At 40.4% G+C, this 14,879-nt stretch overlaps 1 protein-coding gene and 1 long non-coding RNA gene across 4 annotated transcripts in view; one reads left to right on the top strand and one right to left on the bottom strand.

Annotated features, from left to right (window-relative positions):
* LOC105490159 (uncharacterized) overlaps window positions 1-14,879 on the bottom strand; it is a 158,470-nt gene that overhangs the window by 39,326 nt on the left and 104,265 nt on the right. The gene's annotated exons all lie outside the window — the stretch shown is intronic.
* LOC105490157 (uncharacterized) overlaps window positions 1-14,879 on the top strand; it is a 92,974-nt gene that overhangs the window by 67,227 nt on the left and 10,868 nt on the right. For all 3 annotated transcript variants that reach the window (XR_011612062.1, XM_071077178.1, XM_071077177.1), the window contains 2 exons: window positions 7,615-8,537; window positions 12,371-12,562. The gene's annotated coding sequence lies outside the window, so the exon portion shown is untranslated. The remainder of the gene's footprint in view (window positions 1-7,614; window positions 8,538-12,370; window positions 12,563-14,879) is intronic.

Raw genomic sequence — 14,879 nt, 5'->3', positions numbered from 1 at the left:
CTCCCCAAAATTCATATGTTGAAGTTCTAACCTTCAGTCACTCAGAACGTGATCTTATTTGGAAATAGAGTCATTGCAGCTGTAATTAGTTAAGATGAGGCCATACTGGTGGAGGGTGGTCCTTATGCAAGGTGACTGGTGTCCTTATAACATGAGGACACCTGGACACAGGTACACACAGGGAGAACATCATGTGAACAAGGAAGACAGACATGGTGTATGCCACTACAAACCAGGGAACACCCAAGGTCACCAGCAAACCACCAGACTCCAGGAGAGAGGCTTGGAGCAGATTCTCCCTCACAGTCTCTGAAGGAGCCAATCCTGCCAACAGCTGGATCTCAGGCTTCCAGCCTCCAGAACTGGGAGATGACACTAAACCACATAGTTTGTGGCACTTTGTTAGGGTAGCCCTAGTAGGCTAATACATAGAGTAATTATAACACTCTCCTGCCCCAATCTGTAAGGAGAAAGATGAAAAATTTCCAGTGACCGCTCATTCAGGAAAACATTTTATGGTAGCTTCCCTGTGGAGTACAGTGTGCATTGTGTGTGTGTGCACATTGGACCGTCTGGTAGCTCCACATCCTGCCCTCTGGGAGGAACTTCCCTGCACATTGTCTTCAGCGTTCCTGGACTTTGCCTTCTGGACTTAATCCATTCCCCTCTTTGGCAACATCTGAGATGAGCACTGGTGGGTTTGTCCTTCTTGGCAGCTGTCCAGCTTTCAGAGCCCATTCCTGCCAGTGCCGCTTCAGAGGCCCAGGAGTGGCTTTAGAGGTTGAGTGTTCACAGGCTTGGGCAGGCCAAACATCCAACTTATTTGGCAATGTAATTGCCTCAAAAACTCAGTCATCTCCTGGCCTATCAATCCCATGTGCAAGTAACTTCAGCCAATTAACAACAGTTTTTAAGCCTGAAGCTTTGGTTTGTATTTACTGACCCTGTGTTCTATTTACTTCTCTTTCTCTTAACTGCATGACAGCATTTGGAGACTCCTGAAACGATAGGCTTGAGAAAGGAAGCCATACAATGTATTTGACACTGGACTGCCATTTACTCTCTCTTCTCCTTCCCTTTCCCCTCGCCTCTTCTCCTCCCTTGTCTCTTTCCCTTCCCTCTTCGCCCCTTCTCCTCTCCTCTTCCTCTTCTTCTTCCTCCTTTCTCTCTCTCTCTTTTTCTCTCTCATTGTCTGGCAAAAAGGAAAAATCACACACACAGAGGTGGCCGAAAAAGACTTTGGATCACTAACTTATCTCCTCCTAATCAAGTAGCTTTACTTACAATGGCTTTATTTCAGGGCACAGGAACAGCTGAGTTTTTATTTATTTATTATTATTATTATTATTATTATTATTATTTGAGACGAAGTCTTCCTCTATTGCTTAGGCTGGAGTGCAGTGGTGCAATCTCAGCTCACTGCAACCTCTACCTCCCGGGTTCAAGGGATTCTCCTGCCTCAGTCTCCTGAGTAGCTGGAATTACAGGCGCATGCCACCATGCCCAGCTAACTTTTGTATTTTTAGCAGAGATGGGGTTTCACCGTGTTGGCCAGGCTGGTCTTGAACTCCTGACCTCAGGTGATCCACCTGCCTTGGCCTACCAAAGTACTGGGATTACAGGGATGAGCCGCCGTACCCAGCCACAGCTGACTTTTTAAAGCAGTCTCTCAGTCAACCTAGATTTTACGCTACAGACATTGAGTTCTGCCCTTTGCAGCACAAAATCCCCTTCCATCACTGCTTGCCAACTGACTATCTCCAATGTGAGTTTCTCTCTCCCTTTTAGGCCTTTTGCAAAAAGCAGCAAGAAGCAGCCAGCACCCAACAGAATTTTAAATTTACCCGACCAATTTTCCCTAGAGCTAAGATGTGGTCAGTATGTGATCTGGCTTCCAGGTTATTGCAGAAGATGGTTTTACCAAGCATTTTACCATACCATAAAAAGGGGCAATTGTCTTCCAGCCTGCAATTTCTGAGTCTTTGAAGCTGGCTTCCACCTTGAAGTCAATACCACATATTTTAGGCACTTCTAGTATCAGATTCTATTTTACTTGGGTATGCTATACATGTAGCTATATGTAAAAGGGTTCTAAAATAAATGTGACATAAAGTAAATAGGTATTCATTTTCACTTATACAACAGTCCAACAGTAGGTCATCCAGAGCTGCTATGTAGCTCTGCACCATTAATTCATTTGCAGTTGTCTTACAATCTCTTAGGTAAACTCTCAGCCCTATGGTTCAAGAAGTCTCCGTCCACATTCATGTTCCAAGCAGCAGGATTAGGAAGAGGGAGGAAGGGCACACCTCCTCCCTTTAAAGTCTTTATTCAAACTTACATCCATCATTTTTGCATACACTCTTTTGTCTAATACGTAGTCCAGGGCCACACCTAGTTGCTAAGGAGGCTGAGAAATCATCTTTACTCCGTGAGATAGGGGCTCAGCTAACAATTGAGAGGTCTACTATTAAGAGAAAGAAGAGGACCACACAATGGGAGCAACCAGCTGTGTATCTGGCCAGCAGTGATGGAGGTGAGGAGGCCATGATATGAGTCTGGTGGTGCAGACAAGCCAGTGTCCAAACTGGATGGTCATATGCATGAAGGGGGTGCTGTCAAAAATCATACCAGGAATAGACAGAATTCTGGAAAGGTGGCAGAGTAGAAAGTCCCAGGAATCTGTTTCCCCACCTAGACAATAATTGCACTGGCAGAATCTGTCTGATGTAACTATTTTGAAACTCTGGAGTACATTTGAAGGCTTGCAATTTCCTGGGGGAAAGCTTGCAATTTCCTGGGGGAAAGCTTGGACAGTAAATTATGGCAAGTTTTGATCAATTTCCACTCATAACAGCTACTCAGCCCCCAGTCCCAAGTCAGGCAGCCATACATGGGTTCCTGGAGCAGCTTGCCAGCAGCTTCTAAGATCCAGGGAGGGCAAAAAGGACCCTTTTCCTTTGCCTGAAGCAACTTCCAGGGGATTTAATAGGCTAGTGCCCTCCTCTCACTTCATTTTTCTCGTTTTTCCTATTTTGGGAGCCAAACATTCAGACTCCAGGACATTCAAAAGTGACCACATAGCTGGGCGCAGTGGCTCACACCTGTAATCCCAGCACTTTGGGAGGTTGAGGCAGGTGGATCGTGAGGTCAGGAGTTTGAGACCAGCCTGGCCAATATGATGAAACCCTATCTCTACTAAAAAATACAAAAATTAGCCAGGTGTGGTGGCACATATCTGTAGTACCAGCTACTTGGAGGCTGAGGCAGGAGAATCACTGGAACAAGGAGGCGGAGGTTGCAGTGAGCTGAGATCGCGCCACTGCACTCCAAATAACAAGACTCCATCTCAAAGAAAAAAAAAAATGACCACATATTCAGGAATTTCGAAAGTCACAGTACATGCTCAAGGATAGATGCAGGCCTTTAAAAAGATCTGAAAAGACTTTAAGTTTATACCTCACGCTAATCCCTGGTACAGAGACAGCCTACAACAATCACGGGACAAAAACAAAAATAGAAATCAATAAACTCTGAGTAAGGGGGAGAATCTGATTTCCCGAGTTACTACATTATTAGATTCAAATGTCCTGTTTTCAATTTAATAAAAAATCATAAGGCACACAAAGAAACAGGAAAGTATGGTTCATTCAAAAAGAAAAACCAACAGAAACCATCCTGGAGAAAGACCAGATGACAGACTTGCTAGACAAAGACTTTAAAACAATTGTCTTGAAGATGCTAAAAAAAAAAAAAACTAAAGGAAATCATGGAAAAAGTCAAGATAATGATACATGAACAAAAAGAAACTATCAATAGAAGAAACTAAAAAGACATTCTGGAGCTGAAAACACAATAATTAAAATGAAAAATTTACTAGAGGAATTTGAAGGTAGAAGGTAGAAGGCAGAAGAAAAAAGGATCAGTTAACTTGAAGTTAAAACAATTGAAATTATTGAGCCTTAAAAACACAAAGAAAAGTAAACAGAGCCTCAGAGGCCCATGGGACACTATCAAATGGACCAACATACATCGTGGGAGTTTCAGAAGGAGAAAAGAGAGAGAATGGGGCAAAGAGATTTTTGGAAGAAATAATGGCCAAAAACTTCCCAAATCTGATGGAAGACATAAACATCCAAGAAGCTCAATGAACTCCAAGTAGGATGAACTCACAAGTAGGATGATGAGACTCACATCAAGACATATTATAATCAGGCTGTCAAAGGCCAAAGACAGAGAGAATCTTGAAAGCTACAAGAGAGAAGTAACTTATCACATACAAGGGATCTTCAATAAAATTATCAACAGATTTCTCATCAGAAATTCTGGAGGCCAGAAGGCAATGAGTTGATATACTCAAAGTGCTGAAAGGAAAAAAAACTGTCAAGCAAGAATCCTATATCCAGCAAAACTATTCTTTAAAAGTGAGGAATAGGCTGGGCGCGGTGGCTCACACCTGTAATCCCAGCACTCTGGGAGGCTGAGGCGGGCGGATCATGAGGTCAGGAGATCGAGACCATCCCGGCTAACACAGTGAAACCCTGTCTCTACTAAAAAATACAAACAATTAGCTGGGCTTAGTGGTGGGCACCTGTAGTCCCAGCTACTGGGAAGGCTGAGGCAGGAGAATGGCGTAAACCTGGGAGGTGGAGTTTGCAGTGAGCTGAGATCGTGCCACTGCACTCCAGCCTGGGCGACAGAGCCAGACTCCAACTCAAAAAAAAAAAAAAAAAAAAAAAACAGTGAGGAATAAATTAAGACATTTCCAGATAAACAAGAGCTTAAGGAATTCATTACCACTAGACCTACCCTGAAAGAACTGCTGAAAGGAGTCCTTAAAGTTGAAATGAAAGGACACTGGAAAGTAACATGAAGCAGCATGATTAAATAAAGAACTCAGTAAAGGTAAATACATAGGAAATTATAAAAGCTAGTATTATTGTAATTTTGGTTTGTAACTCCAATTTTGTTTTCTACATAATGTAAGACATTAATGCATTTAAAAAATTATTTGTTTGGTTTTGGCCATGCAATATTTAAGCATTTAATTTTGTAACACCAATACCTGAAAGGGTGTAGAAGCAGAGTTTTTTGTTTTTGTTTTTTAATTGAAATTAAGCTGCTATAAATTCAAATCACACTGTTATAACCTTAGGATGTTAAGGGTAATCTTCAGGGTAACTGCAAAAAAATATGGTTGTAGAGTATACACAAAAGGAAATGAGATGGGAATTTAAACATTTTACTACAAAAAATCAATTAGCACAAAATAGTAATGCAAGAAATGAAGTACAAAAAAGCTATATGGCATATAGAAAACAAATAGCAAAATGACACAAGTAAGCTTCTCCATATCAGTACTTACTTCAAGTGTAAATATTTTAAAATCTCCCATCAAAAGACAAAGATTGAGAGAATAGATTTTTTTGAAAAATACCTGATTCAACTATGCACAAGAGACTTGCTTTAGCTCCAGGGACCAAACAGGTTGAAAGTGAAAGGACAAGAAGATATTCTATACAAATAGTAACCAGAAGAGAGCAGCAGCGGTTAAAAACAAGGTAGTCACAAAAAGACAAATACTGTAGGGTTCCATTTCTATGAGGTGGGTAGGGTAGTCAAATTCTGAGAGACAAAATAGAATGGTGCTTGCCAGTGGCTGGGGAGAGAGGAGAAGGGGGAGTTAGTGTTTAAGGGATACAGAGTTTCAGTTTTGCAAGATAAGAATTTTAGAGATGGACAATAGTGATGATTGCACAACAACATAAATGTACTTGATACCACTGAACTGTGCACCTAAAAATTGAAAAGATGGTAAATTTTATGTTATGTGTATTTTACCATGATTTAAAAAAAATATATGTTATTTAAAAAATCACTCCAGAACAAGCAGCACAAACCAGACAGTCCCAGGCAAGCCTGGACACAGACCACCTATGGAAAGATGATGTTACAGGTTTTGGATTTTGAGAAAGACAAGAAGCTACTGACCAATTCTAAGGAAGGACATGATGATATTTGAGTTGTTTAGAAAAGCATTTTGACTGCTATGCAGAATTGATGGGGAGGGGAGTAAACTCAAACCCCAATCTTCTGTCTGCAAAGACATTTGGTTACTTCAGGTTATGTAAAGACTCATTTGCTCCCAAGCAGCTCTCCCTCGGCCCACTCTGATGCTTTTGTTCTCGTTACTTCCAATTAATTGCAAGATCTCTCTCCAAGAAGTATCACATTTCACAACTTTGGACTCATATTAACAAGATTTTCAACACTGTGAAATAATTATCGATCCTTCTCCTTTATAACCTCTAACCAAAACAGTTTTCAAATTCATTTTCCACTTCCAACTCTTCATAACCTCATCGCTTCATCTTTTGATCTATTCATCCTCTCTTTTTCTGAATTGATTTTACTCTTTGTCTGAAATCTTGCATCTCACTTTTGAGCTTCGTATAACTGTTTGATGAAATGTAACCTCTACTGGCTACACTATTCACTAGTTCCATTAAGCAGTCCCGAAATTTTGCTAGTTTGTAAAAGGTGATTAGTTTCACTTCTTCCTCTGTGAATCTAGGGTACTATGAAAATAGCCCTGTGTATCTATTAATTGCACCAGATTTCAAAAATAAGGTAGGGAGCATTATAGACATGGCAATTTTTATACTGCAAAGATATTTCAATCCAGCAACTTTCAGTGCAATTTAAGGAATCTGCAATTTAGGTTCTATCATGAAGCCCTTTAATGAGAAGACAATCTCTGGGAAAATGAATATTCACTCCTAGCCTACCTTGGAGCAATCTAGTGTTTTCTTATTCACGCCTACAAGTGATTAGAGGAACTGGGAAACCAATTTATCCACCAGCAAATCCAGTCTTCACTTTGATGGGCATTGTTGGATATCATTTGTGCCTGGGAAAGGTAGCCCTTTATATCTTCATTTGAGAACACTTTTGTTGATTTGTATGTCAGATCATTACATGAGAATAAGATGAGAAGGGTATTAAATGGGAATGAACATAGAATTGATTCTAGGTTTGGAAGGATGTGCTTGTGAGACTGGAAATAAGAGAAGAAGGAAACTGAGTGGGTAAGAAATTCCCAAGGTTTCCTCTTACTCTCCTGACTTGTGTCCCTTACAATAACCCTCAAATACAAGCAAAAGAGGTGGGGAGGAGGCCACTGGACCAACCAAATAGACTCTGTCTGGATTATGCAGAACTGGGTGCTACAACTGTGAGCCATGCAGAACCTAGAGAAGGTGTAAGAGAAACATCTTCAAATGCAAAAAATAGTTTTAAAGTAAGACCACAATGGAAAGCTAAATGATTAGTGATTATTTAGCCTAGAATAAAGGCTAAGGAGAAAAAAACTATTAATTTTCCTCAGAGTTAGAGAGAAGAATAGCTTCTGGCTGAACTTCCACTCTGACAGAATCAGAGAAAATTAGCCCAGCCATAAAGTGCTTAGACTCTGAGCCAGAATTTCCCAGTCGGGAGTTCTTTTGTATATTTGTTTAAGAACCCATTTTGGATGAGTGTCTTAGTCAGTTCATGTTGCTATAACAAAATACCATAAACTGGGTTGTGTTAACAGCACATGTTTATTTCTTACAGTTCTGGAGACTGGGAAGTCCAAGATCAGGGTGCTGCCAGATTTGGTTCTTGTCCTGGTTCATAGAAGATTGTCCTCATCATAGGCATGGGCAAAGACTTCATGACTGAAACACCAAAAGCAATTGCAACAAAAGCCAAAATTGACAAATGGGATCTAATTAAACTAAAGAGCTTCTGCACAGCAAAAGAAACTATCATTGGAGTGAACAGGCAACCTACAGAATGGGATAAATTTTTTGCAATCTATCCATCTGACAAAAGGTTAATATCCAAAACCTACAAAGAAATTCAACAAATACACAAGAAAAAAACAACCCCATCAAAAATTGGGCAAAGGATATGAACAGACACTTGTCAAAAGAAGACATTTATGTGGCCAACAAACATGAAAAAAGCTCATCATCACTGGTCATTAGAGAAATGCAAATCAAACCACAATGAGATACCATCTCACGCCAGTTAGAATGGCAATCATTAAAAAGTCAAGAAACAACAGATGCTTAAGAGGATGTGGATAAATAGGAACACTTTTACACTGTTGGTGGGAGTGTAAATTAGTTCAACCATTGTGGAAGAAGTATGGCAGTTCCTCAAGGATCTAGAACTAGAAATGCTGTTTGACCCAGCCATCTCATTACTGGGTGTATACCCAAAGGGTTATAAATCATGCTACTATAAAGACACATGTACATGTACATTTATTGCAGCACTGTTCACAATAGTAAAGACTTGGAACCAACCCAAATGCCCATCAATCATAGACTGGATAAATAAAATGTGGCACATATATACTATGGAATACTATGCAGCCATTAAAAAAGGATGAGTTCATGTCCTTTGCAGGGACATGGATGAAGCTGGAAACCATCATTCTCAGCAAACTAACACAAGAACAGAAAAGCAAACACTGCATGTTCTCACTCGTAAGTGGGAGTTGAACAATGAGAACACATGGACATAGGGAGGGGAACATCACACACTGGGGCCTGTCAGGTGGTGGGGGGCTAGGGGAGGGACAGCATTAGAAGAAGTACCTAATGTAGATGATGGGTGGATGGGTGCAACAAACCACCATGGCATGTGTCTACCTATGTAACAACCCTGCACATTCAGCACATGTATCCCAGAACTTAAAGTACATATATAAAAATTGGCCTCACTATGCCCCAACATGGTGGGAAAGGCAAGGAATCTCTCCGGGGTCTCTTTTATAAGGGCACTAATCCCACCCATTAGGGCTCTGCCTTCAAAACCTAACCACCTCTTAACACCTTCGTTTTGGGCATTAGAATTTCAACACATGGCGTTTGGGGGCACACAGATATCCAGTTCATCACAACAAGGTCAGGAAAGCTTCCTTCTGGTGAGTTTTTAAAGACACACACAAAGATGAGAAGGCAGGGAGAAAGAAAAGGAGAGAGGGTAGAGAGAGAGAAAAGGATGGGGATTTAACTCTCTGATAAATATTAACACGTTTACAATTTTTTAAAAATGGGTCAGTGCAGTGGCTCATGCCTCTAATCCCAGCACTTTGAGAGGTCAAGGCATTAGAATTGCTTGAGCCAAAGAGTTTGAGACCACCCTGGGCAACACAGTGAGACATCCATCTCCAGAAAAATTTTTTTAAATTAGGTGCTGTGGTGTGCACCTGTAAGTCTGAAAGCTGGGGCAGGAGAATTGTTCAAGCCCAAGAGTTTAAGGCTGCAGTAAGTTATAATTGTGCCACTCTACTCCAGCCTGAGTGACAGAGTGAGACCTTGTCTCAAAAAAAAAAAAAAAAAAAAAAAAAAAAGTTGACTGGACAAGGAGTTAGGGGAGGGAAAGAAGAGCCAAGATTTGTTAACTTTCCCCACACCCTACACTAGGCCAGAACTTACATAGTATTCACAACACACTTAGACGTGGAGAAATGAAAGTAGACATTATGATCCTCCTTTTAAAAAGATATCCAGTGAGGAAATTGCTGTACAGAGAAATTAAGCAACTTCCCTAAGGCCACACAGATCACTGATGAACAGACCAATGTTCAACATCAAGTCTGACTGAGCCCAAATCCTATGTGCTTTCATGCCTGCATTAGGGCATGCTGAGGTCAGCAATGGCGTCTGTGGCCCAGGATTGCTCAGTGGCCCAGGATGTCCCAGTGATACCCTAAGGTGGGCCGTGGGCTCGTCTGTACTCCCTGCACTGCTCCTTCATTTTCACCTCCGGTCTTTCAGAATCCTGTACTCCACTAGTTAATTTAAACGTTTATTTCCACTTATGGGTTAATGAGTATTGTAATAGGCAATGTAAAAGACATATCCATGCACAGTAAAAATGCTACAGAAAAATATAAAAGATAAAAGTTTTCCTTCCTTCTCCAGACTCTCCCTTTCCACAGAGGAAATCACTATTAAGAGTTTTGTGTGTGCCGTTCTTGAAAAATATCCTAAGCATAAAACCAGGTCCATATTTAGTACATCTAGCTGGGTAGAGGAACTTGTCTTTATTAATTATGAAGAAAAGAGGAATCTTAATGCCTCTCTTACATTAGAATCTTTCTGATGTTACTATTTTTTAAATGTGTTTCAGGAAAACCTTATGCCTTAACATCTTAAAGAAGTGATCACTATTATGAGAATTTGAGGCATAATAATCATGAGAAAATAATTTATTTTTGTGTTTTTATAATCTTTTAAATGCAACTAATTAATGGTGATTCTTTTGGATTGGGCAATGTAAAAACTTCTTTATATATATATCTTACATAATCTTCACAACAGCCTTACCATTACAGTTTCATAGAGAGGACCCATGGAGTCCTTGGTGAAGACAAGCTTTTCTTTTTTTTGAGATGGAATCTCACTCTGTCGCCCAGGCTGGAGTGCAGTGGCATGATCTCAGCATCTCAGCTCACTGCATCCTCTGCCTCCCGGGTTCAAGCGATTCTCCTGCCTCAGCCTCTCAAGAAGCTGAGACTAGAGGCAGGCACCACCACGCCTGGCTAATTTTTGTATTTTTAGTAGAGACAGGGTTTCTCCATGTTGGCCAGGCTGGTCTTGAACTCCTGATCTCCAGGGAGCCACCCACCTTGGCCTCCCAAGTGCGAGGATCACCAGTGTGAGCCGCTGGTGTCCGGCTGAAGATAAGTCCCTCAAAGTCTTACAGCAATACAGGATTAAGCCAGGAATTGAACCCGGGCAGTAGGATCTCTGATCCTGCATTTCTAACCACAACACAGATCACTATTCATTGCAGAGATGTTACATTCACCTTGGAAAAATGGAGAAAAGAAGAAAAATGACACTCAGAGATTATTCACCCAAATAAAATTCATATTCACATTTACTCTGATCTGTTTCCTACAGTGATTTTCTTTTCAGAACTCCAGATGTAGAAACAGAACCCTGTAACTGATGTAGTTGCCTAGTTTATGAACAGATTCACAATAGGTAAGGAATTCAGTCACTGTCGGTTACACAGCAAATAATAAACTCACCTGAAAAAGGGACTGTTCTGAAAAATCCAGAACTTGCTCTGTCACTAAGTGGAGGAGGGGACTGAGTGGTGCATTTGCTCATAGCTCTCTCCCTAGGGCCAGTTCCAGCAGGAACCTCAAACTGGGGACAGTGGATGAGCCAGCCAGTCATCAGACCTTTGGGAGCTGGGATGGCAGCTGGATGCCAGTGGCCAATCCTCTTTCAGCCCCTGACAGCCAGCTGACCCTGCCCTGCTCCCAAAAGACAAAGAGTGCTCAGTGACACAATCACCAACCACCACCACCTCCTGTTTTGGGTTGACTAAGAACCACAGGGCTGCTGTGTGGCTAAATACAACACAGTCATATTTTAAGTCCTTACCAAGAAAAAAATACTTGCTATACCTGAGCAGCACTGTGTTTATAATTGAATCACTATTCAGGTGGTGGTGGCAGCTAGAGAAATTGATTTACAAACTGTCTAGTTGGGTCTAGGGATTTGTTTTTATTAATTATGAAGAAAACAAGAATCTTAATATCACTCTTAGAGTCTTACGGATGTTACTATTTTTTAAATGGGTTTAAGGAAAACTGACTGAAAAGCGTGAGTTGCAAATAGCATTCTGAGAAAGCTGCTAAGCAATACATATTTCATACCACTCCTGAACGTGGTCAGATATAAATAGCAGCACAAACATTTAAGAGCTATTCTTGCTGGGGGAAAAAAAAAAAAAAGTAATTAATTGGTGTTACACACAAAGGACTTCTCTATTTATTTATTTATTTTTTTTTGGTAACCAGCACAGCTTTAATTACAAGTAATTGTTCTCAAAATCAGGCTGCTCGTAAGTTCTGCATTCTAGACAGTGATTATGCATCAATACCCTAATCTATCACTTTCATTATTTTAGTCATTTGGGTGTGTAAATTTGTATTTAATTCAGACAACGAACTCCGCAGTTCCCACTGTTACTTTCTATGAACATATGCCTTTTTAAGGCACAATAGCGTTGGATGATTTAGATTTATATTCATTTACTTTTACTTAGGAAAATAATGGTACATTATTGTGGGTTTTGCTGACTTCTAGGTAAATACAGTGGCATTAGATGTACAAGGATCCAGGTTTGTCCCTAGTTAATCAGGAATTTTAGTAGGTGTCTCTATAGAACTGCATTTGTTACTGCGTCGTAATGAGCTGGAGTTTGCAGAAGTTCCCCTGCAGATATCTCCTAGTAAAGTAATAGGGGCCTATTCTTTACCTCATTCAGAATTTGTACATTTCTTCTCTCCCAGGTTAGGCACTAGAAATGTCGCCTGGATTACTGAACTCCAGTACGCTGTTTACTCTCTACCCGGGCTTTGTATGTCTGAGTAAATTTCAAAACAAAACTCAAAAGCCTTGCCAGGACATCTGATGGGAATACATTAGCTCCACCTTGTCCTTGTGGATGACACCACCATTTTGTTTCTGATCTCTTAACGCAGGTAGATATTCTTTATTTCCTATGAAATATGTTTCCTTGAATGCAAAACAAATGGCTATGCCCTTTGTTCCCTTTCTAACTTGCTTTTTGGTGTGATGGTCTAATTGCCATGCCGCGCAGTTTTAAATGAAAAACAAAAATTGAGTTAAAAATTCTATCCATACTTAAAAAAAACAAAACAATAAAATGATATCTTTGGTAATCACTTATTTGGTTGAATAACTCTCATAAAACACACACACCCACAAATGTTTTAGGCTACACAAATATAAAATTTTGTGGAGGAAGAGATTATTTACAATGTTAGAAAACGATGCCGTTGCCAGAGAAATTTTCTTGGAATTGCAAGGTAGGTCCGATAAGGGAAAATACATTGTATGATGACAAACTATGCTTTATGTATTTCAAAACCTATTTAAAATTGGAAATTTTGAACAAAATTTACATTTAAAACTACTCATTTTCTTTAATTATTTTTAATAAGCTTCCTTGTTAAAGGGGTATAATATAGATTTCAACTAGCTTGGAATTATACTGTTTTGTCTGCTCTATCCTATCTTTCTTTTTCAGGTAAAGTTTTTTATTGACATCATGGGAATTTTGCCTAAGCACAACACTGCCAATAACTTTACAACATTTATTGAGGGACTTCTGTGATTATAGATATTCAGTGAGTATAGGACTCATGATGAAAAGAGAAAAAAAATAAGAAAAAGAAGATGATGACGATAAAGGATATGTCCTCCTGAAAGAATTCACAATCCACACAACAACACATGCACACACAATAACACATGCACACACAATAACACATGCACAAGCACATGGAGCATTTGTTTCAGATAAGTACACGAATATAATAAAACTGGAAAACTGAGACTTTTACAAGCCAAAGGCCCTCTGAAGGTGGAAGGACCAGATTTACATGGAGATTAATTTGGAGAGTTTCTAGAAACATCACAAAATGAATAACAAAGATTGTCATCAGATAAAGAAGTCCCAAATTCGATTACATATTTTTTATTTCACAAAGGTTATTTAACCAGTGCTTACCAGTGTTTTACTAGTTTTTACTTAAATGAAAACTTTAGAAAGTTGTTTGGGGATGAGGTGGAAGAGACTCTGGGGTGACTGAATGACAAGTAAAGTTCCCAGGCCAGAATGGAGAAATCTAGAGTGAAAGGAAGCTGAGATTGGTGAGAAGACACAGTGCCTGTCTGAACTAGTGAAAACCAAGGCAGGAAGTTCCAGGAGGAGAAGGGATGGAGGAGGGAGAAACTTGTAAAAGCGGGTGAGGCCAGGCGCGGTGGCGCAAGCCTGTAATCCCAGCACTTTGGGAGGCCGAGACGGGCGGATCACGAGGTCAGGAGATGGAGACCATCCTGGCTAACACGGTGAAACCCCGTCTCTACTTAAAAAAAAAAAATACAAAAAACTAGCCTGGCGAGGTGGCGGGCGCCTGTAGTCCCAGCTACTTGGGAGGCTGAGGCAGGAGAATGGTGTAAACCTGGGAGGCAGAGCTTGCAGTGAGCGGAGATCCAGCCACTGCACTCCAGCCTGGGCGACAGAGCCAGACTCCATCTCAAAAAACCAAAACAAAACAAAAAGGCGGGTGGAATTGCTCCAATAGGCCATAGGGCACTAGGGGTCTCACTGGCATTTTCACATTGTGATTACTCTCACTTTCCATACCTTCTTGCTTACGTCACTTAAATCCAGTCACCCAAACCAAAGATTAGTAAAAACAAGGCATATGATAATATTCGTAATAGGTGTTTAGCCTCTGCCTACAGAACCTCAAAGCACATTAATTTAGAGGAAAATAAGCAGTTATCTGACATATTTGGGGGTAGGGAACCCAAGCACTTATTTACATTTTTAATTTCCATTACCCTGTTAGTGAACATTAGCGTGCTGTCTAAAACTGCGGTAATCCGGGGATGATCCTGCCTTTGAACAGGGAGGGAACCATTAAGGGAAACAGCATCTGAGTTGTGGGAGTGCGACGCACTGACTCTGTTTCCAATTATTTACATGAGCAAGAAGCTGAACACGACCACATTCCCAACTGATGTGCTTTTTTTGTGTAGCTTTTCTGTCACTGGTGTTGCATATAGTGGGTACTAAGTAAATGATTTTGTATTAAAGAGATTAATTTGCCTCTTTCCAATATGATTTGTACCATATGCAAAAAAAACAACAACAACAACAACACAAAACAAAAAATAATTCCGGTGACATATCCGTGAACCGAGAGAGTTAACGGGTGAGAGCTTTACCTTTCAAGGCCCAGGGGGAGCTAAGACAGAGGTTTTGAT

Source organism: Macaca nemestrina, chromosome 13 (genome assembly GCF_043159975.1).
Source record: "Macaca nemestrina isolate mMacNem1 chromosome 13, mMacNem.hap1, whole genome shotgun sequence".
NCBI lineage: Eukaryota > Metazoa > Chordata > Mammalia > Primates > Cercopithecidae > Macaca > Macaca nemestrina.
Note: the sequence above shows the minus strand (reverse complement) of the source record. Positions and strands in the feature narration are given on the sequence as shown.